At 43.8% G+C, this 8,183-nt stretch overlaps 1 pseudogene; it reads left to right on the forward strand.

Moving 5' to 3' along the window:
- Positions 1 to 740: 740 nt before the first annotated feature.
- On the forward strand, positions 741 to 7,733 carry LOC131226944 (glucan endo-1,3-beta-glucosidase 3-like; annotated as a pseudogene).
- Positions 7,734 to 8,183: the final 450 nt, after the last annotated feature.

Raw genomic sequence — 8,183 nt, forward strand, 5'->3', positions numbered from 1 at the left:
CTTTTGAATTTTTTTTTTCCTGCTATAATTAAATACGAATATGCTCCGTTTTTCTAGTCAAAAGACCATGTGCACACCTAAATAATGTTGTGTACTGCATATCACGTGGTCATATTTGTTTGAATGGAATTCATTAAAAAAAAAAAAAAAAAAAAAAAAAAAAACAAACAAAGAAAAAGAAGCTGAACTATTGGTGCAAAATGGTACACATGCCACATGATGCCACGTTCCGGTGGGCCTCACATTGATGACATTGGTTCGTATATATTGCCAAACGTAAGCCTTGCGTGTTGGATTTTCAGTCTGATTTATGTGTTTATCCATATCCTAATTTCTTGCAATATATTTTGCAAATCACTGAAGTGGTCCGGAGTTTTTACAAGTGGGACCACCCATTTCAGTCTTCTAGATGATTTGCCTGCTTGCCCCAAAATCTCATCGATAGTACAATCTTATAATTGTGGACTGCAAATAGACAATTTACAAGTAATATGGCAACATTTCATGTTCAAATGAAGAAGGTCTATGATGTGTTGAAGATCATCCAATATGGGAGATCCTTTTTGGGGAATTGACAATCAAGTCAGCATATGGATACCGAATCATGGGCCTGATCTGTACTTATACTCAGTGTATCTGGCGGATTTTTATGTAATGGTTATGTTATCCATAATCTAGTTTAGTTCATGTTAGTAAATTTGAATAGGAACTACTGTTGTGGACCAACTTGCTAACCTTCACCCCTTTTCTCCTGCTTTGCAGATGCATTCATTGGTGTTAACATCGGAACAGACCTCTCCGACATGCCATCCCCATCCCAGGTGGTTGCCCTCCTCAAGGCCCAGCAGATCCGCCATGTCTGCCTCTATGATGCAGACGGTGCCTTGCTCGTCGCACTTGCCAATACCGGTATCCGTGTTACCATCTCCGTCCCCAATGACGAGCTCCTTGGTGTTGGCCAGTCGAATGCCACTGTTGCCAACTGGGTCGACCGCAATGTCGCGGCCCATGTCCCTGCCACTAACATCACTGCCATTGCGGTTGGATCCGAGGTGCTCACTACACTTCCCAATGCTGCTCTTGTATTAGTCTCCGCCCTCCGATTCATCTTTTCAGCGCTTGTTGCATCCAACCTCGACAACCAGATAAAAGTGTCCACCCCCCTATCCTCTTCTATCATCCTTGACTCCTTCCCGCCCTCCCAAGCCTTCTTCAACCACACGTGGGACCCGGTCTTAGTACCCTTGCCATATTCCTGCAGTCTACAGACTCCTTCCTCATGCTCAATGTCTATCCATACTATGACTACATGCAATCCAATGGTGTAATTCTATTGGATATGATGGGGTTTTCCTCCCCAGTTCAGGGAAGAGACAGTGCAGCGGGTTGAAAATTCGGAGTAATTCACCGCGCTACTCGACCAGTCGAGTGGGCTACTCGACCGGTCATGGGTGGCGCTCGACCAATCGAGTGGCGCTCGACTCAAAGTCCAGCGAACATCTGATGTATTTTTTCCGAAGTGCTTGACCAGTCAAGGGAGGTGCTCTACTGGTTGAGTGGGCCGCTTGACTGGTTGAGGATTCGGCTCGACCAGTTAAGGTTATGTAGATTCGTTCCGCGATTTTATATGGATTGCGGAATTTTGAGGCCCTTTCACAAGGGGTGCGAAAGGGAGTTTCCTAAACTATAAATAGGGGTGCCTAGGGCTTTTCTAGGTAATGTAAGAGGGTTTTCTAAAGCTTTACGAGGGTTTGTTAAAGGGTTTCAGGATATCAAAGGTGTGAGGAAAAGAGAGAGAGAAAGAGAGAGAGGAAGCTTGTGGAAGAGTGGTTTTGCTCGTAGAGGTGATCTACTGTGCACTTGACATCTCAGCGCTTCTACATCCTCGTAATAGGTGAGATCTCTCCGTTTTTCTTTTATTCTCTTATTGTTTATCCACTCCTGTGTAAGTGAGGAAGGTTTGATCCAAGCGGTGTGTGCTTGTGATCGGTTGTAACGTTCTACTTGATAATGAATTATTGATCTGGATGAGATCCCGTGGTTTTTACCTCTTTGAGGGTTTTTCACGTAAAATCTCTTGTGTCATGTGGTCTATTCTTTGATTGTTTTCATTGCTTTATTATCCCATAATTCTGGTGTTTTGGGAGGCTAGATCCTAAGGTTTTGTGCAAGGCCCCTAACAAAGTGGTATCAAAGCTAAGTTCATTAAACGGAGTGGGATCGGTTCTGAATTATGGAAGGTGGCTCATGAAGGATGATCAGCCTCAATGGTTCTAACTGGACCATATGAAAGGCTAAGATGAAGGACTTGGTTTATTGCAAGGAGTTGTATTATCCAATTCAAGGCATATCAGCAAAGTCAAAGGATATGACAAATGATGATTGTAAGAAATTAGACCGGAAGGCAGTGGGGTTTATTAGATAATGGTTGAATGATTCCGTGTTCCACCATGTGTCTACGGAGACCTCAACAGCTAGCCTATGGCTGAAACTGCAAGGGTTATATGAGAGGAAGAAAGCCGACAATAAAATTTTCCTGATAAGACGACTTGTGAACAAGTTCAAACATGGTGGTTCTATTGCTGAGCACATGAATGGGGTCAGCAATATTTTGAACCAACTCTCCGCTATGAAGATGGTCCTAGATGATGAATTACAGGCTTTGCTATTTCTTAGCTCATTACCTGACAGTTGAGAGACATTTGTAGTGTCTCTAAGTAACTTCGTGCCAGATGAAAAGGTATCCATGAAATAGGTAACTAGCTGTCTCTTCAATGAGGAGACAAGGAGGAAGTCTCAGGGGCTTACTCAGTAAGAGGCCCTTGTAACACAAGAACGAGGGAGAGGAAAGAACAGAAAAGGCAGGAAGGCCCGAGATAAATCAAGAGGCAAGTCGAGCACTAGGAAGGATGTTGAATGCTGGAATTGTGGCAAGAAGGGCAACATAAGTATGAATGTCATAAGAATAAGAACGACAAGAAAGGAAAAGGAAAGGAGAAGGAAAACGAAATAGATTCCACTGCGGTCGCTTTAAATGGCGACATTGTAGTTATTCTTTCAGCAGATCATGATGTTTACCTCACAGCTACGAGTCAGGACACCAACTGGGTGATAGACTCGGGAGCCTCGTTTCATGCGACTCCACACGGGGATTTCTTCATAAGCTACAAGTCAGGCGACAATGGGACCATGAAGATGGAAAATTCTAGCATATCAAAAATCGCAGGGGTCGGTGATATTTGCGTGAAGACCGATGTGAGCTGCACATTGGTTCTCAGGGATGTGACGCATATCTCAGACCTTCGCCTCAACTTGATGTCGACGGGAAGGTTAGATGATGATGATGACTATGAAAGCCGATTTGTTGGTGGGCGCTGGAAGCTCATCAAGGGTTCGTTGATCGTAGACAGAGAAAAGAAGTGTTGCACCCTTTACAAGGCAAGTGTCAGTATGTGCAAGGGTGGGTTGAACGCAGCGGAAGATTCAGCTATTGATATGTGGCACAGGCGTCTAGGCCATATAAGTAAAAAGGGTTTCAAATACTAGCGAGAAAGCACCTCCTTCTAGACGTGACATGTATACCTCTCAAAACCTGTATTGATTGTTTATCAAGGAAATAATATAGAGTTTCATTTATTAAATCTACTTCTCATGTTAATAAAGTGCATGCATCAGATTTAGTTTATTCTGATGTTTGTGGTCTTATGAGGACAAAACCATGGGTGGGGCATTGTATTATTACTTTTATAGATGATGCATCTAGGAGGGTTTGGGTTTATTCTTTGAAATCCAAGGACGCGATCTTTTGTGTGTTTAAATTATTTCATGCTATGGTCGAGTGAGAGATAGGTAGATCATTGAAGTGTATCCGCACTGACAATAGTAGTGAATACATTGGCCACTTCCATGAGTATTGTAAGTCCCTGAGTATACGATATGAACGGACGGTTCTGAAGACCCCCCAACATAATGTGTAACTGAGCGAATGAATCGCACAATTGTAGAGAGAATCAGATACATGTTATCCCATGTGAAGTTGCCCAAGACGTTTTGGGGAGAAGCAATGCACACGGTAGTGTATTTGATAAACAGGTTTCCATCAGCCCCGTTGAATGGAAAAGTACCCAATAAGGTGTGGACTAGACAGGATTCATCGTACAGTTATCTCAGGGTGTTTGGATGCAAGGCATCTGTTCATGTACTAAAGGATGAGAGGTCCAAGCTCGATATGAAGATTAGACAGTGTGTGTTCTTGGGGTATGGTGATAAAAAGTTCGGTTATAGATTGTGAGATTCGACTAAGAAGAAGCTTGTCTGGAGCAGAGATGTGGTTTTCTTTGAAGATCAATGTATAGAAGACATTGGTAAGCCAGAGAAGAATTCACCTAGTTCAGGTGATCTAGAGGACATGGATCTGGTTATTCCTCCCGTGCTGCCTGATGATGGGGGAGTACAATAAGGTGCAGAGGATGAGGGAGTTTCTACAGAAGATGGACTGGGGGAGTAGCCCCGACTTGATTCACCTTTTGAGCCATAGGTGAGGAGGTCATCTAGGGACAGACAACCGTCTAAGAGATACTCACTACATGAGTACATTATGTTCACTGATGGGGGAGAGCCAAAAGATTATTTTGAGGCCCTAACCGATGAGCATAAAGGGGAGTGGTTGAAAGCTATGCAAGAGGAGATGAAATCCTTGCATAAGAACCTCACCTATGATATGGTGAAATTGCCTAAGGGCAAGAAAGCTTTGACTAGCAAGTGGGTATTCAGAAAGAAGGTTAAGCAGAAGAATTCACGGACGAGGTTTAAGGACAAACTTGTGGTGAAAGGGTTCGGTCAGAGGAAGGGTATAGACTTCGAGGAGATATTCTCACTAATGGTGAAGATGACATCCATACAGGTGTTGCTTGGGTTGGAGGCTAGCTGGATCTGGAGATAGAGCAGTTAGATGTTAAAACTGCCTTTCTCCATGGGGACCTGAAAGAAGAGATCTACATGCACCAACTAGAGGGGTTCGAAGTCAAGGGCAAGGAGCATATAGTGTGCAGGCTGAGGAAGAGCTTGTATGGGCTGCAACAAGCTCCACGACATTGGTACAAGAAGTTTGACTCATTCAAGTTACAACATGGGTGTGACAGAATGGAGTCGGACCATTGTGTGTTCACACGTAAGTTCTCATATGGTGATTAGTTTTACTGTTATACATTGATGACATGCTCATCATGGGAAAAGACATTAAGAAGATCTACAGGCTAATACAGGAGTTGGGCAAGTCAATTGCGATGAAAGACTTGGGCTCGGCTAAACAGATCATAAGAATAGAGATAAGCCATGATAGAAGCATCAGGAAGCTTTGGATGTCACAAGAGCGGTACATTGAGAAAGTCCTAGAGCAGTTCAATATGAATACAACGAAACCGGTCAGTACTCCACTGGATGGTCACTTCAGATTGAACGATAGGCAGTGTCCTAAGACGAAGGCAGAGGTGGATGAGATGCAGAAGATACCCTACGCATCAGCGGTAGGAAGTTTGATGTATGCTATGGTGTGTACACGCCTAGACATAGCATATGTGGTTGGTGTTCTCAGACGGTATCTTGCCAATCCTGGCAAAGAGCATTGGGCAGCAGTGAAGTGAATACTGCAATATTTAAGAGGCTCATCTAGGTTGAGCCTATGCTATAGTGACAAAAAACCTGCGATAGAGGGCTACACAGATGCAGATATGACAGGTGACATAGACTCCAGGAAGTCTACATTGGGGTTCATGTTCACGTTTGCAGGGGGAGCGGTCTCTTAGTAGAGCAAGCTACAAAAAATCGTAGCATTGTCGATGACAGAGCCAAGTACATTGCAGTCATAGTGGCATGTAAAGAGATGCTTTAAATGAAGAGGTTCCTACAAGAACTTAGCCTAAGGCAGGAACAACACGTGGTTTATTGCGATAGTTAAAGTGTTATACACTTGAGCAAGAATCCAAGTAAGCACTCCAAGTCGAATCACATAGCGATTCGATATCACTGGATCGGGAATACTTTGGAACATAAGGTGTTACAGCTTGAGAAGGTTTACACGGATGACAATGGGTCAGATATGATGACCAAGGCTTTACTCAAGGGCAAGTTTGAGGTTTGTAGCAATCAGGTTGGCTTGAAGAAGGTGAATTCTCCCTAAGTCGGAAAGGGGGAGATTTGATGGAGTTTTCCTCCTCAGTTCAGGGGAGAGACAGTGCAACGGGTTGAAAATTCAGAGTGATTCACTGCGCTGCTCGATCGGTTGAGTGGGCTACTCGACCGGTTGTGGGTGGCGCTCGACCGGACGAGTGGGGGTCGACTCAAAGTTCATCGACCATCTGATGTATTTTCTCTAAGGTGCTCGACCAGTCGAGGGAGGTGCTCAACCGGTCAAGGATTCACCTTAACCAGTCAAGGTTACGTAGATTCATTTCAGGATTTTGTGCAGATTGTGAAATTTTGAGGCCCTTTCGCAAGGGGTACGAAAGGGAGTTTCCTAAATTATAAATAAGTGTGCCTAGGGCTTTTCCAGGCAATGTAAGAGGGTTTCCTAAAGCTTTACAAAGGTTTGCTAAAGGGTTTAGAGCTATCGAAGGTGTGTGTGAGAGAGAGAGAGAGAGAGGAAGCTTGTGGAAGGGAGGTTTTGCTCGTAGAGGTGATCTACTGTGCACTTGACATCTCAGCGCTTCTACGTCCTCGTAATCGGTGAGATCTCTCCATTTTTCTTTTATTCTCTTATTGTTTATCCGCTCCCGCATGAGTGAGGAAGGTTTGATCCAAGCGGTGTGTGCTTATGATCAGTTGTAACGTTCTACTTGATAGTGGATTATTGATCTGGACGAGGTCCTGTGGTTTTTACCTCTTTGAGGGTTTTCTACATAAAATCTCTTGTGTCGTGTGGTTTATAATTTAATTATTTTCATTACTTTATTATCCTATAACTTTGGTGTTTTTGGAGGTTAGATCCTAATGTTTTGTGCAAGGCCCCCAACAAGATTATGCACTCTTCTGTCCCCTCCCACCCAACAAAGAAGCTGTCGATGCCAACACCCTCCTACATTACACCGATTTCTTTGATGTGGTTGTTGATGCGGCCCACTTCTCCATGTCCTACTTAACTTCACCAATGATCCGATTGTTGTAACTGAATCGGGGTGGCCCTCTAAGGGTGATGCCTCGGAGCGGGATGCCACCTTGGACAATGCTAACACCTACAATAGCAATTTGATACGACACGTGCTAAACAAAACTGGTACGCTAAAATACCCTAGCATGTCGATTAGTACATATATATATACCGGCTTTATAATGAGGATTTGAGACTCGGGTCAATATCTGAGAAGAACTGGGGTCTGTTTGAAGCAAGTGGGGTTCCAGTTTACACCCTTCATTTGACAGGCTTAGGGATGGTTTTGGCGAATGACACGATAAACCAGACGTATTGCATAACAAAGGATGGTGTGGATTTGAAGATGTTGCAGGCAGGATTGGATTGGGCATGTGGGCCCGGTAAGGTAGATTGTTCACCTCTGTTGCAAGGTCAATCATGCTATGAACTGAACACTGTATAGGAACATGCAACACATGCTTTTGATGCGTATTATCACCAGATGGGGATGGTGCCAGGGATGTGTTATTTTAAAGGTGCCTCTATGGTCACTACTACAAACCCAAGTAAGGGATTGATGTCTCTCCTTTCTTCTTTTAGTGGGTAGATTTTTTGCTAAATCGGACACACACACATATATGGGAAATGGTTCTATGCAGTTGAGCTCATGAGAACTTCCCATGAGGTCGAGCTGTGTGGGCCCCACAGTGATGCATGTCGAACATCTTACCCCATTAGTCAGATGCACCACTCCATGATGGGCCTTGGGCTTAAAAATCAAGTCAATCAATGACTTTTGTGGGCCACACCACGTATAAAAGTTGAGAGGGGTTACCCTCCCATTAAAACATTCATAATCATTTTTTGGGCCCACTGAGGTGTGGTTCACTAATCCAGCCCATCCATTATGTGTGTCCCACTTGGATGAGGGGTCAGACCAAGTTTCAGATGCATCCAAATTTTAGGTGGGCCCCACCAAGTGCTTTTATATGTTTTAGGCATGTATTCACATGATTTTAGATGGTATGGCCCACCTGAGTTCCGTATACAACTGATT

This window comes from Magnolia sinica, chromosome 15 (genome assembly GCF_029962835.1).
Source record: "Magnolia sinica isolate HGM2019 chromosome 15, MsV1, whole genome shotgun sequence".
In the NCBI taxonomy this organism is placed as follows: domain Eukaryota; kingdom Viridiplantae; phylum Streptophyta; class Magnoliopsida; order Magnoliales; family Magnoliaceae; genus Magnolia; species Magnolia sinica.